The 26,817-nt window shown below is 37.4% G+C and overlaps 1 long non-coding RNA gene across 4 annotated transcripts in view; it reads left to right on the top strand.

Annotated features, from left to right (window-relative positions):
* The window catches only part of LOC148050857 (uncharacterized), a 34,075-nt gene that overhangs the window by 2,537 nt on the left and 4,721 nt on the right, over nt 1–26,817 (top strand). For 2 of the 4 annotated variants that reach the window (XR_015700616.1, XR_015700615.1), the window contains exon 3: nt 4,745–4,873. This is a non-coding gene — a long non-coding RNA (uncharacterized LOC148050857). Of the gene's footprint in view, nt 1–4,744; nt 4,874–14,278; nt 14,362–24,074; nt 24,202–26,817 lie in introns of those variants that run through there. The other 2 variants (XR_015700618.1, XR_015700617.1) reach the window with 2 other exon arrangements.

The following is a 26,817-nucleotide window of genomic DNA, read 5'->3' on the forward strand; positions in this document are numbered from 1 at the left end:
AAATGGGGAGCTTAGGAGCTTGCATTGTTGCTTTGCCTGTTTAATTGATAAAATAAGGGGCTGTAGTTTACCAGTCTTTCTGAATAATAAATATGTCAAATTAGTCGTAAGAAGTTTTTAGCAAGGAATAATTCTTTCTTGGAAAAAATACAGTGAAAAATACAAAATGTAAGGTTTGGTAACTGTGCATCCAGCTGCTGTAAGAAGAAACAGAGAGAACCCAGTCAGGCTGTGTACATGCGCACAGTTGATGACATGACCTTTTTAAAATTAATGGTTGGTTCTCTTGTTCCGGATAAGAAAGAATCTGGCAATCCTGAGGAACATTTTTCTGAGGGACACACTGGACCAGGCTGGAAGCAATTTTTACTAAACCTGCATGGATTAGTCTGAAGAGAAATTATTTTTCACAGAGAAGGCAGAGAGTGCTGAAGTAAAAGAGATGACACAAACCTTGTTATATCATCAAATTAGGCTTTAAAGGAATAATATATTACATGTGGTTGGTTTTGTTTCACGATGTACATAGATGGAGTGGGGTATTTTTTTGCTAAAATTATTTGGGTCATCATTTGTAATATGATTGTCTATTTTCAGGCATATTACCTGCAAGCATCTTATTTGCCAGTTTCTTTTGTTTAAGGGAGAGAGTATTATTATCCCTGGAATTGTCTTTTGAGGTCTGTAGCCATGGATATGCATTGCCATCCAGAGCTCTGGGTAGCTATTTTGATGATGGTGGTGATGATGATGCATGAACCTTTGCTAATACATCAAAGTGGCTGTTTTCTATCTTAAAGACCATACACATATCTGAAGCTGTTTTGTTTTCAAATTTCATTTTGATACTTGACAGCAGGGACAGATCAATGTGGCTGTAGAACTCTGTCCCGAGCTGCTGGGCCAAACTTACCTCCGAGGGCAGGGTTATGGGTAGTTCTGCTGGACAAAGCCCATTTTTACAAATAATAACTGAGATACCCACTGAAACGAAAGCAATTGAGCTCAACCATAGCCATTATCATCCTGCGTGAACAGCTAGCTGCCCTCTGTTGCCTATGTAAATATCCTTAGTGAGTGAATGAGTGAAACATTCTGCAAAAGTCTTCCAAGTTTGTTTCTTTGGCGCTGTCAGTTTTAGCAAGTGCTAATACTACGCAGAGATTGAAGAGCAAATGTCCCTCTAGGTTTTATTTGTGCCTTGACTATTTGATGTTTCTATTTCAAATTTGAAGGAAAAATGACAAAACAAAAAGGATTATACGTGGTCTTTATTTTTAATTTTTAGTCTAGTTTCAGACGAACTTTCAGACTGTGCACGTGTGCTATATTCCTATGGGCCACAGGAGGGCAAGATTGAGATTTTAAACATGAAGAATGAAAGTGACTGAGTAGTTACAGTGGATAATGTAAATTAACTGTTTCCATTAATGACCCAGATTTGCCTCTGTCTCCCATAAAGCTGCCATAATCTCACTTTAATAATGATAAATTAGATATATACAAATACTGTCTCCAGTAATTGAGATTACATACATTATTTATAGTAGGGATATAAATCCCACTTCAGTTTATATTGTTTTCTTTGCTACACTATAAGGGCTCAAGCCAAAGCCCATTAAAGCCATTGGAAGTCCTTCCCAGACTTCAGCAAGCTCTGAATTAGGAGTCCATATTTTTCAAATAAATTTTATTCTTCCTTTCTGCTCTTGTAATGCTTATCTTTTAAAAATGAATTGTCAGGAAAAAAATAATGATAAATATTCAGTATTATTCAAAGTAAGGTAGGATTTGAGTAATTGTTGTTTTCCCCCTTCTTAATCATTTTTTAACCTCCCTCTCATTCCATCACTATATAAAGTCCTATCCATCTGAATCCCAGCACTCGCCAGGGCATTGTGAACTAAATCTGTTGTCCAGCACAAATTGTTACATGTGGGCAGGATGGGATGGTATCTGATACCTTTATTTCCACAGCAGAAGGACAGAGCAAGGATCCTGGCAGATTTGTTGTTTTGTTTCATTCTCTGGGGACAGGAATGTTTGGAGGAGATGGCACCCTCCAATTCAAAGGTTAATTATAATTTTTCCCTTCTCTCCTGTTGCTAATACAAGTAGTCAATACCTTTCTCTCATAATTGTACTTTTATCTGTTTTCCATTGAAACCTGACATCTGACAGAATATTCTGAAACCTAGACTGTCCAGATTAAACCTAGATGTGTATTGCTTGGCCTGTTGTCAAAGCCTTCATAAAAATCCAAATCAGATATGTCTACTAGCTACACTTTGTCATATTTTGTCACTCTCCCAAAGTAGCCTGGAGGTATGATTTTCCTGCTTTTTTTTATCCAAGTTTCATCTTGACAATTGTATCATTTTATGGTTTTTCATTTAATTATTTTATCAATGAATTTACCTGACACAGAAGCATATCCTCCTAGTTGTAAACTGACCTAATACCTATTCAATGGTAACTGCAATATTTTGTTTCTTCCAGCCTTTTCTCATAATAGCTGATGTTATTAACAGACACAACCACTTCTTTCTTCAATTCTTTCAGAAGTAGGTGAATACATTTTTCTGCTGATGACTTGTTACAGTTAAATAGATTCATTTTCCCCAAAACTACTTCAGTCTCTATCATAATTTTCTTTGTTTATTTTTTTCCAGTTTAATGAGCAGTTACTTCACAGCCGCCCATCTTGTTGCTTAGTGATGACAAGAAACCAGTCTTAACTGCATGCCATTCCCTTCTCATGTTCTTTTTGCCTCTGATACTCCATCTGTCTCTGGAATTCTTTTACAAGTTCACTTCTTCTGGTTTATGTAATTGTTTTGCTTTAAATTTACTAATCGTTCTTCATATTGCCCCTAAACCTTCCTGTTTTCAACTTATATTACTTTGAATTTATCTGGATTTATTAGGATTTGTTTTGTCACCTTGTTTTCTCTTTCTTCTTTCTCCAAATTAATTTTTCATGGAAATAAGCTCCTGTAGTTTGCTATTTATCAAGATGCATTTTTTTATTTACTTTGTTGTTGTTATTGATAAGGGCAATGCGTACCTTTGGCTTGCTAGTATGTATTTAAATAGCCTACATGAAAGGGCCAACTTTTTTTAACCAATTTCTTACCCATACCAGACTAAAGGACTGTTTTACACTATTTAAAATAAAATCCCCTCTCTTCTAAAGGTAGTGCTGGAGGGGCTTTTTTTCTTTCCTTTGGATCCAGAATGGAATACAAATTAAATTTGCTTAGGCAAACCCACTGTGTGTTTAAAAAAGTCATTATAAAGACAGGATCCTGGGGGTCTGACAGAAAAGCTAAAACAGCTGTGCTCTCCAGTACAAACAACACATAAATCTACAGTATCTTCTCTTCATGATCAAATAAGTGAAAGAAAATGCTCAGAAAGTAAAAGATATTTTTATCTCAAAGAAGCAGAGCTAAAAGAATTTAGTGTCAGTTTAAATCTCAGCCATTTCTGTTAGGCTGTTAAAATCTAACATTTTTTCATTTCTTTTCAGCAGAAGTATTTTGATTTGCTAGCCAAACAACTCTGTTTACCTGTTTGATAGGAAGGGTGTCTTTAGGTCCAAGATTAAATGGTTCTTCAGCTCTTTAGTGAAGAACATATCTCACAAGAACAGTTTCCAGTTGTGTTTGTTCTTGTTACTTCCTTTCTATCCAAGCAAATCAAGAAAATCCTAGAAACATAAATAGACACAGAATTAATTTGGTCAAATAGTTATCAGATTTTTTTCCCCATTTATTTCCAAGTAAACCTCTTGACATTTATTAGGTTGCCCGCTAGAGTTAATAGGAAGACTCCCATCCATTTTTGGACAAACTGTCTGAGTAGAGTATGAGATGTCACTAGATGATTTCCAGAACAGCGTGGACAAAAATTATTCAGATGGTGGTATACCTGCTTAATCTGGGGCAAAATATATATGTATATTCCTTACAAACTGTTTTAAAACTGTGCACTGAATGAGTAATTGCATTTAGGCTTCTTTTGGTTTTCGGAGAGTATGTATATGGGTAGAAACCTGTACACTGTGTTACCACAGCTCTTTCTCTTGTGTACCCATAATCCCTGTATGCTTAGCCATGCCATTTTGCAATACATGATATGATCATTAACATATGTCAATGTTTGTACATTTGGAGTAGAATAAGTACTTGGATCTTCATGAAGGCACATATTACATATCTAAATAAATAACGTAGCCGGGCAGCTGCAGAGATCTAGTAGTGGCTTTATAAAATGTTTCAAGGGAAAAAAAACCAGCAGACAGCCCAGCATGCCAGGAGAAATATTAGTGACAGAAACAGAAAAAACACAGGCCTAACTCTGCCCCATGCGCTGTATGCAGCGTGCCCCCATTTGTCAGAGGGATGAGCATATGTGACACAAAGTCAAAGTGTGGAATTCTTTCCTTTTTGGGGAAGGGGATGAAAAACAACCTTACAGCAAGCAAGTAGACTGAAAACTAAGATGAAAAGCTAAAAGTGCTAGAAGTCCAAATGTTTGTATCTATCTGGTTAGAATTTATTTTTTAACAGCTGCACTGCGAAAGGGGAATGTCTTGGTCCTCTCCTTTATTCACCGTATTCTAGGTGTTGCCTGATTCTGATTCTTTCCCTTACACCCACTCCATACACACACATCATACCTTTTCATGAACAGTCTCAGCTTATTATCCAAGTGGAAACAATGAATAATTTTCTTTCAGGTTATTGAGCTGAATCAAGTCACAGAGGGGTCTAATGAGTGCCAGAGCCTCTGAGGGGAAAAAAGAATGGAAGCAGGATCTCCTCATTTCATTAGCAGCAAGCCTGCAGATTGTGTCACAGCGTTTCAGGTAACTATGGCCTCAAGATGCAGTTTTATAACTGGCCAAAACTGATCTAAAAGTCCATCCTACTCCCTCTGTTCAAGCCCCGCCTTGGGCTGTTTTGCTTGCTGGAAACATTTTGGTCTTCATGATAGTCACTAAACAGAGTCAATGATTTTCTTCTGAATTTTGATTAAAAGCACAATAGTTTGGGCCACGTATGAATTCAGGATCTGACTCTGAAAGGGAGCTTATATGCTGCATGGACAAGTGAATCGGATTCTGTCCCCTTGTGTCTCTGCAACAGCACAAAGATTTCCTAAAGCTTACAAAGTATTATTGAGATGCAGCCAATCCACACGATATTTTACAGTAGAATTTTACAGCACTGAGTTCACTTCATTTTTCCTGTGTACACCAGCGCAGCAGAATTACTTCCAACCCAAGTACCATTTACTTTGTAAGTAGGCAGTGGAATTTTTGATTGATACTTAAAAATTAAGTAGGCTATTGCTTGGAGGGTTTTAGTTTAGATCCAAAAACTAAAAGGACAATTTGAGTGCTGAGGCAGCAGAAAATTAGGTCTGATCCTGTACGCAACAGAGCAATATGAGATCAGTATTATATAGTTTTGGCTAACCGTGTCCGAAATTAACTGGCCATTTGCTGTGCATATTTCAGCCCTAAGGACTGAATAGTTGCCCTTAAAGCAAGGCATCTTTTTAATTGGTTGTTCACTCTTTCTCGCCCTCCTCTCATCTCTGTTTTTTATGGTATACCAGATAAAACTTCTTCTAAATGTTGGTACAATATGTGATTCTGTGCAATATACTATATGCTATAAATATGATTGTATCTCCTACTGATGACAGTTAAATGATGCTTACTTTATAGTCAGACATTCTTTTGCTTTCTCCTAGTAATTTCCACAGTGCTACGCAAAAAAAAAAGAATGGCGGTTCAGAATAGTATCTACCTTGTCAACTATTAGATGTGATTGTTTTATCACATAGTACTGTATTTCTGAAAAACAAAACTAATCCGTGTTTATTATTGTGAAATAATTTGGAATATCCTTTCAAAGTTCTCAACTCTCAATCCTTTCTCAAATTCTCAACGTTATTCCCTGTATGGCCTCGGAACACTAGGTGGCACTGTGTGGCTGCGTGTCATACACAGGAACGACGGTAGCAAAAGTCTCTACACATGAAAGAATCCTCAACTTTTAAAAATATTTGTAATATTGCCTTTTTATTATGAAAACAATTAAAACGTGTAAGTGCTCGATTTTACACTCTAAAAGCATTGCAAATCTTCTTTTTCCTGCATTATGATTACATGGAGAACATTTCTTAATGAGTTAAGACTGGTGAATACAACATTTGCTCATTTTTTTGGTCTCCTGTAAAGCTATCCAATCGATTAATCTACCCAAAAGGGAGACTTTTCAGTTCCTGATATCATCAGCATGCTCCTTATCATAGAACGGGAAGGAAGGAATGACAGCTAGTGTGTTGCCCTCTTCTATCTCCTCAAATAACCTTTTACTCAGTGCCATGGCATTGATGAGAATGGACATTCTAAAAATTAAGTAAAAGCAAAAGGTGTTAGGTAGCAACAGCAACCTTATACCCTTATTTTGAGCGGAAGAGTCATCTTGAAGACAACCAGTGCAACAGTTGTTACTTTGTCAGTATTTGGCTGGTTTTGGATGACTTCAAAAGAAGTAGTTTCAAAAACACTGATCTTGCACAGCTAACATGCTATTCAAAAGGGCCCGATCCTGCATAGGGTCTTTAAGAAAAAGATTGTGTGTGTTTTGGCAATGTAGTTAAATCACACGTAGTGTGTTGTTACATTTTTGTGTCATGTCCTACCTCTGTTTCACTGCTTTGGGTCTCTCTCTTCCCCAGTTTGTGTGGGTCACTTTTCATCAAAATAAAACCAATTCCTAGCTGGGAGCTGAGTTCTGTTAATAATTGCCACAGACTTCTTGGTGACTCTGGGTCAGTCACTTTCCCATTTTGTGCTTCTTGATTCCCCTAGCTTTAAAATACAGATAGATTGGATGGATAGTAAAATGAAGTATTATTGTATGTATTCCTACTTCCATTTTCATTAGGCCTAATGAAATAAATTAGTTTTAAAAAATTATTGAAGTGTTTCATGAGTAGCTGTCATGTAAGTTTGAGGGCTTTTGATCAGGTGTTATTTTAATTTCTAGTAGAATTTTGCATTAACTGTGCAGTGTCTTTTCAATTTTTCCAAACAGCCCTACTTTTTAAAATGCTGGTTCTTTATCCAGCAAGTCTCACTCTGTCCTATGTTTGGCAAAATTAATTATTTCACCTTACAGAAATGCAGGCAGAAATAATTTTTAGAAGAATGAGATGATGATATGACTTTAATGTGCCTCTGTACAATTTTGCATGTAGTGTATTATTGCTGTACAAACAAGAGGGAGATTTTTAACAGTGAGGATCCACCAAGAGTATTACAGATGGACCTTATGCCTAAAACACCACAGAATGTTACATTCCCTCTGCCCGCTGGTGTATTCTCAGTAGGGCAGGAAGGCTGTGTACCTGCCTCTTGGGACAGGGGGATTAAAAGGCTGTTTCATGTTCTGCTCCAATGAAACTGATTGAAGGACTGCCCAGGGCTTATAGTTCCTGTTGGATCATAGGACTCAGTGATGGTAGCATGAATGTAGCGCTGTCTCATTCTTTCTTTTATTATAGGCAATGCTGCTTTCTGTGTTGAAAAGGAGAGACATAGCATAGAGCAACCATTTTATTTCCAGTTCCTCCCCATTGTCTTTTCCATTCTACTGCAGCAACCAATGCTGTCTTGTGACAAACACCAGCAGTCATTCCATTTTGGAAACATGGCTAACTGAGTTGGGGAGAATGTGGGGAAGAGGAAGCCTGTATGGGAAGAATAAGATGTATAGAGCCTTTATTAATGACCCTTCTCCACCCCCAGTTTCTTTTTTGCTCTTGGGCTCTCTGCTCTGTGTTCCCCACCGGTGCTTTATTTTGAAATTTTTGACCCCTCATGCACCTTCTTTTTTTGACCCATTGTCCTTTTCTCTCCTCTTCTTCATTTCCTGGTAGAAGAGCATACCCCTGCGGCATTTCGTTTTGTTTGTTTGGGTCTGACACCTGTCCCCACCAAGAACATTTTTTTTTGGTACTGGTAATCACTGTGTGTAAGTGTAAACTGTTACCTCTGGTGGCTGCAATCCTTTATTTCCAAATGAGGAACACAAAGAAGGAAAGCCCTTGCTCAGTGGAAATGAGATTTGGGACTTTCTGCAGTTTGCAGACTGATCAACTGTAAAATTAAAACTGAACATTTTAGAGAGCAGTACTAAAGTAAAACAAGTATCACCAATCAATAACGAAAGAATTTTCCTGAGGTTTGAACTTATTGTTTGTCTTCAATAATTCAAAATAAAATCAGAATCCAAACTAGCCACAGAGCTGCCTCCATCCTCTTACAAAGCAACCAGTCTCTTAAAACAAGCGAATATATATTATGAGCAGATGCTAACCCCAAATTATGCCCCCAGTACTTTAGAAGCCAAGGATCTCTGTTTCTTCCCTCTGACAGGGAAGGAGCTTGCATATCCCTTGCTGGGTTAGGGTGTGATGAAGCCCACCTGCTCTGACCGACCAGGTCACTCAGGAGCACTGCTGCTTTCTGCAGCCAGCCAGGTCAGGGGAGGAACTCCAGCCCACCCGCTTTGCTGGAACACCGCTGCCAGGAGCCCACAAGGCCTGGCTAGGCTGCATTATGGTTTGGATTGAAAGACGACCAGGGACACAGATATTGCTTGGGAACAGCAGCTGTATTTCAAGATTATCTTGGTGACCAAAATGTATCCCATCCTTACACAACTAATTGTTTCCCCCCATCCTTCCCATTGACAACACCAGAACAGAGAACACTAAGCTGAGTGTGCTGTGTCTGAGGAGGTGCCCACGCCACAAGATTCCCAGCTGGTGGGGAAAAACTCTTCAAAACACCCTTTCCAAATCAGATTGTTTTAATAGTAGCAAGACTAAATGCTCTCAAGTCTCCTACTTATGTTTTCACTGAGAAAATGGCCAAGCAATAGCCAAAGCCCCTCACAGAAACAGGACATCCTGAGCTGTGGCAGATGGACTTCCTTTACAAAGTTTTAATGAAAGTTTTCAACAATAGCTCTGTGTATGTGCTTGCGAGCGTTAGCATGTGTGCATGCTTATGTACACACACACTGTGCAATGCTACACACACTTTTTAAATTAATATAGAAAATACTATGGGATGTGTATGTTTTGCTGGAAGAAATGTATTTTGTAAAAAAAAAAAATTATTCACTCTGTTATGGCATAAGGCAGGATTAGGTAGAGAGAAAATTTCAGGATGTGGGTGGCCACAGTTGAAGGTCTTACAGTGAGTGTTCAGTAAAATATCCTTGGAACATAAAATTAAAATAAATGAAGAGTAAACTTAACTTATGTATCAGTGAACTTAAACAACTCTTGATGTTGAATAAATATTCTGAGGAAGCTAAAGTGCAATAATTAGAAAGGGATAATTGTACTTTCTCTCCTTCCTAGAAGAGATAGATACGATTTTTTGTAATCTCCTAAATACATAGCAAAAATAGCTAGTGTAAGATGCTAGTGAAAGATGACAAACCTCTGTTAAAGTTTATGATGTACAAGAATCTACTCTGGCTGAAGGCCTGTTCCATTGTAATAAGAACATATTGAAAGAAAAAATTAAAAAATATTTTAAAACTTTTGTCTGCCATCACGTATAAAAAGATCTGGAAATGACACATTTAATAAAGTAAAACAGTTACTATACTGTAATTTAGACAGGAATGGTGGTAAAGCATGTTATCCAATTATTGATGAAGTTGTCTTTAGCTCATAGCTCTTCACACAAAACCAATGTGTTGCAAAATGCAAGGGAGAAAGATGGTACATGAATGCAGTTTTTCAAAAGTTTTTATTTGTGTCCTGTACCTGGGTTCCAGCTCAGGCATCTTTAGTTACCTGTGCCTGGGCTTCTTTGCCACAGAAGGCCAGAAAGCCAGGAGTGAGCTTTCCTGGGCCATTTAGTCAGCTATTGCAGCAAAAGTATGGCTTCTGACACAAACAGAGCATCTGAGTATCTGGGCTTGTGTCACTAAATGATCAAACTGGTGCTTATCTTTCCTCAGCTCTCACTGCTTTTTTTCATCAAACAAATGGTACAAATCAGTGAATAATTGTAAATGATAGCAATATGTCAAGGGCAATACATACCACATTTAAATGCAAGGTAAATGCTTATAAGAAAGAGAATTTTTAGTAATTGTCATAGAAACTTAAAAGTATTCAGAGATTTAAAAAAAAAAAAAAGGTTTGTTTTATTCCATCCTTCACCCAGTTCCAGGTAATTTGACCTGTCGTGTTTCACGTGTAGTCACAGTTCAAATCACGTATCTTTAGCAGCAACCTCTATGGTCAGAACTTCTGGCAGACTGTGACTGTTGGTTACTGACCTGGCTCTGAGGCAGACAAAGTAGTTGGCAGCCATATCCTTGTGCAAGTTCTTTTGCTGTAACTCAACTTTCGTTGTAAGGAATTTCATGGTGTTTCATCTCTGGATAAAGTTTTGCAGAACTGGTGGAGGTGAACACTAAAGAAATGAAAACGCCTTTAAGACCAGGTCATATAGAAAGGATGTTGAAATGTTGGGGCATCAACCCACACATGTGCTTGTTATATGTCAGTACTTATTGGAACAAAATTAAACTGATAGTGCCCTACTCAGGCCTGGCATCTTTTCAGTGGTCGGGTAATAAAGCCCCAATAAACAAATTATATTGACAAGATCAATATGTGGTGGAGTTTTGTTTTCTATTTTGCATTTTTGTTAATTAATAGTAGGGTGATGTGTGATAAGAATGTCTTCTTCCTTTTAGAATAAGTATAATGATTTTATTTTACCTAGTGGTATTTAAGAGTATCTTACAAATATATATAAACTCTCTCCTGTTTAGCATGTAGACTTAAATTCCTTTCTAGAGGAATTACTTTCCTCTCTTCATCACTTAGAAAAAGCACACAACCTTCTTAGAGAATCCTATGTTAAAGAGCAATTAAGAGAAGAGAATTCAGGAAGGCAAAGTGTAATTACTCCAACTGGAATTTGGCCAGAACCTACCCCCCTATGATTAGACCTTATTTCCTTACATTAATTAAGATCATTCCCTACCCCTGCCCACCCTGAATCAATATAAAAGCCAAGACTGTGAGTTGGACATATCCTCTGAGACACAGGCACCCCTAAATAGCTGTCCTCAGGATTCTGGGAATCAGATTTGCATGTATAGCAATAGTGTGTTTTGGAGGAGTTTTGTTTGTTTTTTTTAATGTTTGTAAGTGTTAACTTTAGTTCATTTCTGAGGTGCCAGTTTTCTAGGAAGGACAACAGATGGACAGTGTTCTAATGTCAATTATCTGGTACAGCTCTGTGGAGCTCAAGAGAGTTTAGATTTTCAAGGAATGCTGTGAGATAATAAACTATTCTTATGATATTTTAACAAAATTATATTGTTGTCAAAATCCAGTAACAGCATGAAAAAATATGTATTAAAAACTCTGGATTTTTGTCTTATATGGTAAATAATCTGGTCTTCTAATCCCTTCTGGATGAGTTTAGGTTCATGCCCATGCTTAGAATACCCTTGTCATAACTGCAGTGGCACCTTCACCCTCTCTTCTGTTTTTAGTTTTTGTTGTACTGTATTCCCAGAAATCTGTGTCAGAATTACAGGCCCATTGTGCTGTATGTTACGCAAACATACAGTAAAAAAAGACATGCCCCAAATTTGATACTACCGTAATTGAGACTCTTCTATTGTTCCTATTATCATAGTATATAGAAGATGCTTTGGACAGGATGACCAAGGCTAAAAAAGAACAGCAATGAAAGGAATGTTCGGTTTAGAAATTTTGTGTCATTATTGAAACTACAATAAGGTAAAGACTTTTTGTTTTTCTTCTCTTAAATGAAGATGGGAAAAGTCTTTTTCATTTTGTGTTTGCAAACTGGAACCCGGTTTTGATATTCCTCTGAGACAATGGAACGTGGGCAGGAAGTGTTTGCTGTTGAGGAGAAATGCTGTGGTATGCCACATCGGTTGGAATCCCTAAGCCCTGAAGGTATAAAACTGTGTAAATTCCATTTATTGTAGGCCAATAAGATGAGCCCCAGGTAGGTTACAATTGCATTTAACACAATAGGGAGAAGAAGTAGTGATGCTAGTGCTAGAAAACATGGACATATGTGAAAGAGGTTTGTGTAAAGATAGATGGATTTGAATTCTTAAAACAGAAAATAAAAGCTTAAACAAAATGCATATTATACAGAAGAAATAATTCATAATCTTTTACTTATGAGTTAAATTTTGTAGAGATTTGACTGTCTTATACTCTACAAAACAAGGGGGGTTTACCATAAACTTAAATTTCCAACTGTCTGAGAAGATTCATAAAGATTCTGATACAACAACAGAGGAAAAAAATTAATTGGAACAATAAATGGCAATCAGATATATTTTAGTGGGACAGATTCTTAAATGATCCATGCTATGTCCAAAAGCAATAGAACTTAAACTGGAGGCATCAGGAAGATGTTGGTTTTATACCTTGGGTCTGAAATCTATTTATTGTCAACCTCTTTAGAGTTGCTATGGATTTAAACAGAAAAATTATGTCCAGGACATTTTTGTTCTAGTGTCCTCAGAGCCCTTAGGAAGAGAAAAGCACATTGTCAATTATTTTCTTGTGGTTTAATGCTGTACCTCGTTACGATTAGTGGAATGTTTAATGTGTTCTGATGGATAATTATGCCTGAATGTTACTGGGAATGTCCCTGTAGGTATACATAGGAGCTAGTTAAGAAGAAGAGGGCTGAATGCTGGGCCCAAATCAGGAGAAGGTTCTTTGGTTTGGCATGATATTGGAATCTGCTCAGTGACTCTGCCACCTGGAAGCTGGTTGAGCTCTTGGGGGGGTCAAGCTGCACATGGGGCTGAGGAGGAAGAGAGGATGAGTGTGAGCCGGCAGATGTAAACATTGCAATGCAGTGAAAGAATTTATAGGGATGTGTTTTGCTTCCACACAAGAAGGAGGAGACTTATAGTGGACAAAAGGAATGTGTGGCCCTGTATCCTGAGCTTCCTGTTATATTATAAAGCTTTGATTTTGAAGTTTGCATTTACATCAAATCTGATTTCAATCCTGAGCCTGAAGGTCAGGACACAAACTCTTATCTTCCTTCCTGTTTTTTCTAGAGTTGTGCTGCTTATGGGCCAGAATAGCACCAGCATTCACTTGTTTCCAGTTAGGACTTTCAGAGAAATGACTGGTTTCTCGCAATTGCGCATCAGATCCAACTGAGAGCAATGTTGGAAGAATAGCAACTGGATAGCTCTGAGAAACCAGGTGCCTCGTTTTCAGTGGTTAAATGTGGTTTCAGGTCTCCTAGAAATTTAATCACAGTCTAGAAAGACAGTTTGTTAACAAAAGTTGTGATTTAGGGTTATACGGATGCAGCCATATGTTGTCACATCTTTCATTTTTTAGGATGATTTAGGAGATTGGGTTGTAGTATTATATTATGACCCTAGAGTCTGATTCCAGTCTTCTTTTTCCCTGAAAAAGAAAGTTTCAGCAAGTCATTCTTCAGTTTAAGATTTGATGCACGTACTAAAATAAATCACTTTACTTCAGAAGTTTGGTAAATTCTTCTTCACACAGATCAAATTCAAAATAAGGCTTTTCTAGGCTGCATTTTCCATTGCCCAAAATACTGTTTTTTTTCTTCGTTTATCAACTATAAATAACAAAAGTTATAAAGCATTAAGTGCTCTGTTAGCATCCGAGCAACTATTAGCATCACTGAAACAACTAAAAACACTTACTGTGATTTAATAACTGTATTGGCCAGCAGGTAGGAAATTCAATTGAGTAACGCCTTGTTCAAGATATGTTCTACTGAAGTTGAGAACAGCATTGAGCCATCTTCTTGAGGTTTTGTTTCCCTTGTAGGTAGCAACATTGAGTAGAAACAAAATAGCTCAGAACATAGGGGATAAAATGGATCAACTGAGAGCACTCGGCAAGTGACCTAAAACACAAGATGGTTTATTGTTGTAGGTTAGTTATTTTAATGTTGCACTAGTCCTCAGAGAATGGGTGGAACCCTATCTCCAGCCAGAAGAACCCAAAAGGGTATGAGCTCACAAGAGGAACATGTGGGATTTATTCTATTTGCTCCAATCTGAAACATTAAGCCACCCAGGCCTGATAAATAAAACTGACCTGTTGAAATGACCGTAATACTTTGTGTAACTGAAAACTCTGTGCTAATTTTGTAAAGTATGTGAAGATATCTTATAGAAGAGTACCTTGGATTCCCACCACTGGAAGCTAGAATTCTCGAGAAGAATGTGCTGTGTGTGAAAACTGCAAAGGAGGTATAGTTTAACCTGTATTTTCCCCTTAGTTTTTCTTCTTGGAAGGAAGCAGGAAAATGGAGCGTTGGCTTCCAGTGAAAAGAAATTGCTGCTTCCTGATTCCACCTGTGTAACAACTGCACTGGTCAATGGCTGGAGCGCATGTTCTTTTATTCCCTCCCCGCTAGCTCCTGGGAAGGGGGATGTTGCCTGCCTTAGTCTTTGTACTTTTTATTGCCTAGCCTGCTTTTGATCATAGTTTCACCTATATTAGATCCTGACTTTGCTGTTGCTTATGTACAAAAGTTGCACTAGTAACATCTTACCTCTTGTGTTAATTAGCTCACACTACAGAGGGGTTGTCGAGATATGGGTACAAGCTGCTCTCAGAGGAGAGAAAGCCTCATGGCTGAAGTTAACCCCACAGGACTTTCTCAAAGCCACACAGGAAATCTGTGACAGATCCCAGAATAAATCCCAGATTTCCTGTCTCCTCCACTTGTGCTGTAACTATAAGGCCCATAATTTCTTAGCTGAGGAAAGTGCTGTCCAACATTATCTTTCTTTTTCTGGTATACTCTTGCTTCAGTTTACTACACTAGTTGCTGCCATATGAGATGCTGTGGCAGTTCATCCCTATGACTCTTTGCTGTATTTTGTGAGATATGCATGCGTATTGTACAGTGAACTGTATTAATGCTGAGTACCGGTACTGTTCAGCATTTAAGCAAATAATAAAACTCAATAAAGGAAGGTATTACGAGTTAACGATGGAGTATTTGCAGGCACAGATAATTTATCGTCTGATTCCCTCTTCAAAATAAACTGCTCATACTTCTTCTAATCTAAATTGCATTCAGAGAAGCAGGTTTGGTATGTATCAAATGATAGCTGCCCGTGCTAAAATAATAAATTTTTATAGAGCTAAATTACTTGAATAAAGTAATTTTCATTTTTGCATATGTCACTTTGGAAAACTGATGGATTCTGTCATTCTTAAGCATCAGTCCTCTTTAATGAATTATAAATCAACAGATGCAGCGTTATCAAGGGAAAGTAATTCATTGTGGATCTATAACTGAATGAGATGCTCTTAAGATTTTATGACTTTTACTATGGCTTGGTAAATGGAAATTAGAGGAATTTGATGTGCTTATTAGGTATCTTAGATGTTCATGTATTCAGATGTATTGCTGAATGTCTAATCTTTTTTAGATACTTTACCGCTAGGTTAAACTTTAATAGTTTTCATTCTGTGCTGCTCAATTTGCCCTCATATGGTTCTTCTTTAGATAACATTACTTGTACAAATTCCAACTGAAGCAGAATCAGTAATCTTCAGCCAGTCTTGACAGCATTTCTAATGCAGTGCAGCTATGGAATTTCATTCTATCTTCTTGTTTTCTAAATTATATCTAAATAACTGAACAGAAACATGGGAACAAATGAGCTTTGCTAAACACCCTCTTCTTAATTTAAAGGATGACATTTAGAGCACTTATTAAATGTGTAATTGTTTTAAATGCAAAACCTTTGTAGACCTCAGTGGGAAATTCCACAAGTAGTAAGCTGAAAGTTCTTGCTTTACAGATGTTTAAAAGCGAAAAGTAACTTCCAGAATATTTTTAGGTGCAAGCATTATCTCTTTCTTTCTCAAAAAAGAACAAAAAAATCATCCCATGTCAGCCATTGTCACAAGCTGCATCTGTCTTTAGAAGTAGAGTAAGGATTTAAAATTCGCTTTCTGCCCAGTGATGTCAAGGTCAGTTTTGTTATTGAATTTGACGAGAGGAAGACTGGGTCCTAGAGGCTCCATCTTAGTAAGGTCCTTAGGTATGCAGTGAACTTGCAGCATATGTGTAGTCCACTTGAAGTGATGATACTATACACAAGATAAAAGTTGCACATACATCTGGGTGCCAAACAACAGGTACTTAACGCAAAACAGGCTGTAAAAACATTCTGAAAAAAAATGGACAGTTGAGGTTAGAATAAATAGAAACATGAAACAGCTGTAGCTTCTAAAACCAGTTTATTTTTAACAAAATACCTTTTTCCCCTCTCTCATAGGATTTTAAGTCTCTTTGTACTGTGAAGCATAGTGATATGATATTAGCATGTAAAACTTAGAATGCACAGGTGACAACAGCATCGCCTAGCTGCTAGATTCGACAGATATGTGAGATGTAGAAGACTCACTTTTTCCATCAAGTTGTGGTAATGTCAGCAAAACTGGCCACTAAACAAAGGTTTCACTGGCATGCTGCAATAGGCTAAAACTGATACAAAATGGTAGTTAGAATATGATTTTCACAGAGGCCAGAGAGTATCTGAGAATGAGCTGCAGTTTGGCAATTGATTCCTATAGGCATCTTTGAATATCCTGCTCTTTAAGTCTGGCCTACTAAGTCATTTATTAAACCCATTTAAAGAGTAAAAATGAACAAAGGTTGTGAATATATTAGGCAGAAAATCTGAACTTAGAAGTTTTCGTCTGTTCCTGTAAGAATCTGCAGGCAGGTTTTTTTCAGATTAATGTAAATGGAGAAGCAGAAGAGTGCAAAGTTAGCTAGGTCTTTGCAGATCACACAAACTGTGCCGTGGTGATCAGGGGTCCAAAAGCAGTCTAGCTGTACTTGCACAACTCACAGAGTTACCAAACTGCAAAATGGAGCTGACTTTGTACAGAGCAAGTCTCATCACTCTTTCTGGAATGGTCAGCCCTGTGGAGTGAAATGCAAAAACACTCTGGCGGTTTTGCAGGAGTCCTAATGGACCATCAGTTTGTTATGTCCACTCATGCTGGACTTGAGTTGGCTTGTGGTGCCACGGAAACCTGAGCAGCCTTCTGGGGAGGCGGTATCTAAACAGATTCAGCACTGCCAACTCAGAGATGCTAAACCAGAGCATATGATAAACAGTGCAAAGACTGACTCAGGACTCTGCATGGAGCTGCTCTAAGTGTAACCTAAATAGTGCTAAGCCAGAGAGACACCCAAAGAGAGCTGACTGGGCATCTGTGCGCTCTCCCCAGTATGCTGGGTCCCAAGAAGCTTGTCTGTGAGGCAGACATGGTTCCACAAGAGCGCCGATGCTCTGCCACATTCCCTGGTTCCTTTTGTAACCAGGAGCAATGAGCACTGCTGTGCGGAGAGACTCTTTCTTCTGCAGGAGTCATTTCAAACCCAGAGGGTCTAGTTACCTCCAACTCACTATTATCCCTGTTGGATCTAGACTGGCTCCACACAGCCGTCTCTGCACCGTGCAGTCTGGTAACCATTTTACCCATGTTTTTGCCATGACCTTTACTGTCCTAGTTCCCATTTCAATAGATAATGGAGAGTCAGCTCTATTACAGTTGTTTTAATGTAAGAAAGACTGGTTACTCTTTGTGGTGGGAAGAGTTACTCTTTGGGATGGGTGCCACCACTGTTGGCAACATGTACTGATTCTGAACATACTGCCTTGCAAAATAAAACAGAAGATATCAAATTAAAGAATGACAGTGCTCACTTGAGCCCATTACAAAGGCAGAAGGATAATGAAGATTTGGAACATGATGGTGTTCATTTTTCCCCCACATAGAGCTTTGATGAACATGAAAGTGAAATGGCACAGATCCAGATATTGAACTCCAGCTTAAATCAGAGTAAACCGGAAGGCTCTTAAGCCAGGTGGTTATCAAATTATTAGACTGTAACAAAGCATTAAGAGAGTTATCACACAAAAGATAAAACTTTAGCCTGAATATGCTTTTGAGAAAGGACACACTGTGTTTCTTAATTAATTTTTCATTTTATGACAGACAAATCCGCTGATATGCTACCTGTCATCTCCTGACCAGTGCTTTATATTGATCTCAGTATTTGCTATTCATGGTATATAAAGGAGGCTAATGGTTCACAGCAGACTCCAAATAAGGTGCGTATGAACTGGCACCCAGCCTTTGAAACATTTTTCCGCAGCTGCTTTATTTCTGAGGTGGGGATGCTAGACTACATGATCTACCAGTCTAAATCCTAATGGGCATGGAAATAACCATGTTAGCCTTTCAGTCACTGTTATTAGGGTATCTAGGAAGTCAGTCCTGAAAGGAGGCACAGTTTAGAACTGCTGAGTAGGTGGTTCTGCATGCTGAGGATCTTAAAATCTAAGTCTTCAAGGTGGATGCAGTTGGGAGAGGGATATGATAATATGCTGTCTGGTAACTGATTAAGAAACTAGGTACTTTCTACTTAGAGGGAAAGATGCTTCCCTTAGCACTTCTATTTACTTTCCTTCATCTCTCATCCCTGATTTCTGACCATATTTACTATAATATATATAAAATAGGATATAGTAGCCCCAGAAAAGGACAGAATAGTCCCAAAAGCAAGGTTTGCGTGTGTGGGAGGAGTTCATCTAGTGCAGATACTAGACGATGTCCCCTGGTACATGGGACAAATTGGTACTTGGGCTGTAAGCAAGACAGTCTTGCCAATAACAGGCCTTGAAAATGACTGAAGGCATTTGTCTCCCAGCTGCTGATGCCCAGTGCCTCAGAGACCCTGGGCAGCCAAGCTAGCAGAGCTCTGTGCTTACACTGAGCTCCTGAGCTCTATCCATAATGAAATTTTCATTCACTTTTCTAAATCAAGTAATTACCTTCACAGGAATGGAACAGTCTGCTAAATGACTATATTAATAGGATATTGTTGTGAATTTACAAGTAAGATTAGCAGGAGCAGAATAATGCTTAATTAATTATACATGAATGGACATGACATACACCTTTTGGTCTCATAGCACTTAGTGTTTAGCTTAGACTTTGAATATGGAAATGTATTTACAAGCCGTTACTCTATATATGAATGAGAACATGGCTTTTTCAAGGTTGGAGATTTAGATGAAACCAACACATTTTTTCTGGCCCAAAATAGTCAATTCTGAGATTCATTACTTTGGTCCTTACTTATGATGGACAAAGCACTACCATTCTTCACACTGCAATGGTACATTACCCCACAAAGTAGTGCCAACTTCTGATTAGACCCTGTAATGTATTAAGGAATAACAGGGGATAACAGGCTGTTCACAGGTCATCTGAAAGGGATAAATAAGTTTCAGACACACAGAGGATTTTCACTGACAGCTTAGAGCTGAACTGCTCTGTGTTCATTTGATAGTTGTCTCTAGCCTCCTTTTTATCTTTGTAGTTTAAAAATACTTATATGTCCCTGTAGCTGCAGAATTGTTCTTAAGATGATTGTCATGCTTTATAAATCCAAAGTGATATGATTGCAATAAAAATAATGACATAAGTTGCTAATTAAGACAAGTTAAAGAGAATATAAACCAGCTTCAGTTACAATGTTAAATCTCTCACATAAAATACTTCTCATTTAATCTAGTTGTTTATAATGGTTCTGTCTGATTAGTGAAACTACATGAAGTAGTGGTGTTACCGTAAACCATTAGGTCTTTTTATGCTGTTGTTTTTAGTAAGTCTGATTTCTTTGTGAAGAACAGCTGTTATGTACTTGGACTATCTGAGTTCAAAGACATAGTCAACAAACCTCATAGATCTGCAGTCAGAAAGCTGATTACTTCTATGAGACTCAGTACTGATTGCAGAATAAGAAATATCCCTAATAACAGCTGGGTGCATCTGGAGAGTTACACAGCCACATTTTCTTTCTTCATCTCATTACAGTTGTTCGTTTTTAATCTTTATATTTTCTTTCCAAATTGATCTGAGATGCAAATAATTTTTAAAATTTCAATTTAACTTCCCAAATGAAACTTAACTGAGATGCTTTTCAGGATTAAAGACAGAAATACAACCATCAAGTAGCCATACGCACTTTGCAAAGTAAAGGAAAACTTAAATATTATTTGCTTTGTATAGGGATATAGGGGCATACGCATAAAGCATTAATAATGCATATCCTAAATTAGTATCAATTAAAGCAATAGAAGTGTAATCAGCAATGTTTAACACAGGCATAGGAGTTCAATTTTATATGTGCAGTGAAGAAAGGGGAAGGGACATATACCTTAAATGAGTAGCATAATAGTTGCAACCAGAAGTACCACACCACCTAGTCAGCACATGCAATCACAGCCATTCTCAATTTACAGGCTAAAATGACTCTTCTTCTCCTAGTACCCCTTTGTCCTTCTTGTGCATTCAATCTTTTGGATGCCTATTTCAGAAATGAAGACAGACCCTTGTTTTAATACCTTCCTGATTTGCAAAGCCAAATCTGCCAGGCAAGATGGAGCTGGATTGATAACAGGTTTCTGCAGTAGTCACCAATCCATTCATAAGCTGTAGCAAGTGGCTACCTGAGGAGCGATATAACCAAACTTACGTATGCTTTACAAATAAAGCAGGTGGCTGGAGAGTCACCTCTAGTAAGACCATTCCACTTTTGTTGTCAGAACATACTTTTCCTATATGCAGAACTATTAAGGAAGAACACCAGTTTACTAGGTAAGGGTTCTGTCTTCTGCAGGTGGATGCAATCTCTGAGCTGATGAATATGGTGTATTTGGTGGCAGGAAGGGAGGCAGGATTTGAGGCAGTGCAGCTGCAATGTTTTATCCAAAAGCTTGGTAGTCTATCTATTGCTTGAGCTTACTAGTTTGTGAATTTGTTCATATGTCAGCACTTGCAGTTTAAGATTCCTCAGGTCCTTAACAGCATGAACTGTATGGAATTGCAGTGATATTTCCCCCCAAATAATACGTGCAGTTCTGCCATCTCTGTAAAGCCATCAGGTAGGATTTCTTTTTCTCAAATGGATATGTTTTACTCAATTAAATGCTAACATGTAGTAAAGTCCTTTAATTGCTGGTTGTTTTTCTTTATTTTGTCTAATAATTATTTTTAAAGGTGAATTTTTAATCATAGTACTTAAGTGATTTTTATGGAAATTTATCGTTAAACCACATGTATTCAGTGCTTTAATGTAGGCTGATAATCATTAGTGTAGTATTCTTTGGAAAGGAAAAGAACTCACTCTCCGCCTAGAATAATCTGTTATTGTGCTACTTTGTGAAAATAGTTTAATTAAATTATTTGCCTAGAAGATGAGCAAAGTAAATGTAAAAAATAACAGTAAATAATCAAGAACTGCTTAGATTACTAGCTGTATTCCAAAATACCTTGGAGAGACAACAGAAGACCACTTTGCTTGCAGAACTTTTTGGCCTAAGCTCTTTTTAATCTTCAGAGACATAGAAGCATTTGAAATAGGTAAGAAAAAAGTGTATTTTTTTGCTTCCAATTTGTGGCTTTAAAAGAAATACTGTGTTGCTTGACTAGATATTTTGGAATCACAAAAAGCATTTTTAGTTTCATTCCAGTGGATGTTTTCTTTTGGCAAGGTTTGTTGCTTCTATCTGAGACTGACCAACTCTTAAAAAGCTTTCTGAAACTTTCTTGATCTAGAACAGAGTTCAGAATTTATGCAAACTTAGAAATCAGTATTCACAAGTAATAGCCATGGTAGCAGCATGAGTAACTTCTGAAAGACTGTCCCCTAACTGGAAGGGTCAACCCTTAATCATCCTTTTGCGCTTCTTTGTGCTGTCATTAGTATCTCCTCAGTATGAAGTTGTATTTGAGGACATACTTCCCCCTGAAGCCACCACTCTCCTTTTACTGAAGAAAAGGCTGCTTTATATAGCCTCTCCTTTCTCTAAGCTTCTTAAAATGATAATGAAAAGAGCAGGGCACGTTTGCTGAGTCAGCTGCTGCTTTATTATAAAACCAACTGGAAGGCGGGGCGGAATAAAAAAGTAAAAATACCCTGGCGTAGAGAGTTCACTGCAGAGTCACTTCAATAAAACTTGTGCTTCCCAGTTCTGGCAAAGCTTTTGGACATTTCAAAGGGCTTGATAAACAGCAATAGCCTTGTCTCCCACACATTAAAGCTTCATCAACGACATTATATGAAAAGAAGAAAAACCTGGCAGAACAGTAAAGCAAAGGGTAAGGTGTTCCTTAGATGGGTCAAGGTGCTCTGAGTTCCTCTTGCTTCACTGAAATAACAGTATTTTTTCTGGCAGCAGAACATCTGTAACCTCCGTCTGTGTCAAAGCAGCACATCTGTTCACAGTTATGGGTCAGTACCCATACAGGAAGTATAGCTGTACTGCACTCAGAGATGCTGGATCATAGCTCACAAAAAGCATTTTTAAAACTTTAATTAGCAAAGGGACAGGAGGATAAAATGAATGCAAATCAGATCCATGAGTGTTAAAAAACCCAGACAACTGCTTTCAACCTGATGAACATCTAGATAGAGTTACAGGTGACAACAGTAGGGTTTTCATTCAATGCTGTATTTTTTTTTAATCGATTTTAGTTAAAAGCCCTGATTCTAAAAAATACTGAGGAATAAAATTTGTATCAATAATGCAGCAAAACACATGATGAGGCTGGTGGGCTATCTGATCATATGGAGTTCATAGCACCACGTGTTTTCTGAAGTCATTTCTGTCCTGTCAACCCACAGCTGTTGTCAATGTAGCTTCTTGGAAATACTTCAGGTATGTCAGGTAGCTTCTTGGAAATACTTCTAACTTCAGAAGCAATATTGAAGCATACAGCACACAGTTTGCAGTAACATTAAAATCAGTTTACTGTTGCTGGAGTTGCCCTGTGAAGAACACGTTTCTTTTGGTTCTCTTCTGAAAAAATATTTTGAGAGGATTAAGGTGTATGTTTTCAATCCTAAAATATGTAGGCCTGCGTAGATGCAGCTGTCTAATTTTAATGTCACCCTTGAATCGAGTTATTCTAAGGCTACTTAAATTGAAATATTTCAGAAGAATAGTACCACCAAAACCTTTTGTCCTGTGGCAGAAAAAACACATTAAATTTAGAAAGCTAAAATTTAAAATACCTTTGGCATTTCATAACATCATCCAATGACTTTTTTCAAAAGAATTAATGGACTTGTTTTGAAACATAAAAATATTAATGTAAAGTAGACTGAGCTGATGTTTTCCCTTGGATTGGTTGTGCTTCTTGATAACCTTAACTATGAGGCTGACCTTCTCCACCTTAAACCCATTTAATGTAGTCCAGTTTTATTGCCTGTAAGTTGGAATCAGCTGATAACATTGAAATTTGACTTGAAGATGCCCCACTACCCAGCTGTTGGAAGTATGGTGTTAATCTTTCATAAAAAGGAAATTACACTTCCATTTTCCCATTTCCTCAAAGCATAGGCACTTCAGCATTTAAGTGTTCTAGCAATGTCTTTTTTGTGAACTCTAAATTCCATCATGAAGCCCTTGAAGAAAGGTCATTGCTGTAGAAAACAGCTTCTAACACACCAAAAGCTGTAATTACTAAAACAAATTAATCTAGTGACTGATCTTTCACTCTGGATTGATAATGGTAACTTGTAACAATACTCTTCGTGGCATTGTATGCATTCATTTGTGTGGGCAGAAAGTGCTGTATAACTTTAAGAAATAATGTATAAGATTTGACTAGGACATAAAAATATCTAAGTTATTTACATAAAGACACTTAGGAGGTTTATAACATATTCATCTCTAGTTTAACTCTCTTCTAATTGCAGTTAATAAAATCCCTGCCCTTCCCAAAGTTTGAAGGGCAATCATGTTCTTGCTGAGTAAGTTGTAGCTGAACCTCTAGCACCTGAGAGTTAGGTAATATACTATCCAGCAATGAAAATTTTGTTTCTTTCTCTGTTGTAGGAATTTTGTCTGACCACCATTTTGTCTGACCACATACTGGACACTGCAGTATACTACATTGCATTAGACAAACTCCTGCTGTGATGCAACAGGATTTAGGGATTCCCTAACCCATTTAAGCAGTTACTGCAAAAGTACATAACTGAGACAGTGTACTCAGTCACTGGGAGATAACTTGATGCTGGTCTCATTGGCAGAGAGACTGATGTTTATATTTACTAACCTGTCATTAATAAACCATCTAAACATTGACCCTTATACATTGAAAGACAAGTCAATATTCTAATGAGTCATCTTCTAGATTTTTGATAAATATTTGTATAGGATTTGTGATGCCTTCTTCTGCACTGGGGATAAATTCTACAAAAACTTGAACTCAAGCCCAATATTTATGCAGTTGCACATAGAGAAATTCTTCATGTATTATTGAACTGTACAACTCACTCCTTATAAGATGCTTGAATATCAGCATTTTTTTCCTGTGTAAAGTTTTGGGTACATTCAAAGTACATAAAAAGAAAGTTAACATTAGTTATCACACTGAGACATGGTATAAAACTAGAAAAAAAGACATTTGCATATATGTAAGTATTTGTACTTTATTAATACATACTAGCAGTTTATTACTTAAGTGTTTGAATAATAACAGTTTAAGGTTTCAATTGATAGTAAAGCTCTAAATGCAAGACAGTGGGATGAGAGGGAAGAGCTTTCAGCATGGATTCTACTGCATTGCACATATTTGGTTGGTTTTGTGAGCTTGACAAACAAATCTTCAGAATAATTAGTCACTCAAAACTGGCTTCAGACATCACTTTCCAAAGACCTTAGTGCACAAGCTGGCTGATCCTATATATGGATTGCTAGCTTGCACTGAAATGCATGCTCCTGCATCTCTACTATTTGGTGAATGGTATTTTTTTAATCTCACCTGCAGTGCAGGCGTATTTGAGCATGCTTAGTTTTGCATGCATTGCTACAGTCATGAGGCATTCAGCAGTTAAAGCTGACCTAGTGCTTATGCTGTAGGAAGAAGTAGGTTGAATCAGTCCACTTTTCTACAACTTCCCACAAACAAGCTAAGATACAGGGAGACTTTTGGAAGTGGACACAATTGTATTGCTCTACTTCCCAATTTTTTTTGAGGGTGACTACGTTAGGACTATGCTAAGTGCCACAGAAATAGAGGCTATACAAAAAAATATTATATACTTACTTGCTGGGCATAGTCTAGAGAACGATAGCCATGACAAGCTTGTTTTTTAGAGGATGAGCAGAAACACAAGCATAACAAATGTTATTGCAAATGTTCTTATGACACCAAGGTCAGAAAGCTACATAAGAGGCAACACGTGCATAGTTACAGAAGAGCGTTCTACCAATTTTTGCTGTTCACAAGTTGAGGAGGGAGAAGAGACTATCAGTGATCATAACAGAAATAAAGCCTGTTATCTGCATTAACAAGCTTATTTCAGAATAGCAAATATAAAATCCCTGTAGGAAACCAGGAAAAAAAATGATCAAAATGTATTTGAAGGCTGTGAATCAGAGTGAAGGGCTGGCCATACTCTATGTAGTTAGATTCAAGGCTTGTTTTAATAGCACATAGCTTGAGTTTCTTCTTACAAAAAAAAAAAAAACCAAAAAACCAAAAAAACAAAAAAAAAAAACACCACACATTGTCTCTCAGTAACTAGGTATGCTGTCTGGCAAGAAATACCAAAATCTCAAAGTACGCTATGGTTTGCAATGGCTAAAAAAATTGGCTTCGTAAGTTGTTTCATGTGTTTCTTCCAGTATATTCAGAGCAAGTAAGTTTTCATGCTTGCTTTCTTAGGAATCTGGACTGTAATAGTAGTTACTATCAGACATTTAGCAAGGTCCTTATTAACTTCACGTTTGCCTAATTACCAAATAGAACAGCAGCATGGATAACATTATATTGAGTGAAGTCATTCAGAAAATGGGATATAAAGTTTCACATGGATGAATCATGCACCTGAATGCCTTGTATGTGGTTGATGCTGCATGTTAAAATAAGTTAGAGAAACCTGTAAAGATTTCTTCAGTAAACACAGTAGCATGTGGAAAAGAAAGTTGGCAAAAGTGTTGAGAATAGTTAAAACACTGTAGGCTATGATTTATATTGATGTTTAAGGCTGGAGAGAAGCATATGATTGTTTTATCGAACATTAGGAGTTTTCCCAGAGAAACTTTGCTGGTTTTGTTGATAAGTGTACAGCTGACCAGTTGCTTTTTACTCTAGCAAATTATTCTGTTGATTGATAGCTCAGTTAATTTCAGAAGTAGCCTTCTTGCTGCAGATGCAGCTGTGAATTCTAATCAACTGAAGCAATTAACTGCTATCTCTGTGACTGCAGAGGAGCCAACTGGAGAACCAAATGTACTGAGAATGGGCTTTTGCAGATAACTGAGAAGAGTGAATTCATGCCTAACATTTACTCCCTATAACATTCCCTTAAATTCCAGTATTTAGTAACTAGATTTGTCTCTGTGTTACTTGATCAAGCTTTCTATTTTCACTATATTTAGTTTTAATTAGTTTAGCAATTGATAAGCGGGATTAAACAAGGAGGACCTTATGCTGTGATTAAGTTAAATAACTGACTTCCACATTTTTAGACTGGATACAATTTAAGTACTCTATCCTGTGTACCAAGTGGACTTTTAAAGATAGTCTGCAACAGGCTTCATTGAGAGCAAGCTTGAGGTAGAGCAGTTA

Source organism: Nipponia nippon, unplaced genomic scaffold (genome assembly GCF_047370975.1).
Source record: "Nipponia nippon isolate SJK-2023a ecotype South Korea unplaced genomic scaffold, ASM4737097v1 scaffold_7, whole genome shotgun sequence".
Lineage (NCBI taxonomy): Eukaryota > Metazoa > Chordata > Aves > Pelecaniformes > Threskiornithidae > Nipponia > Nipponia nippon.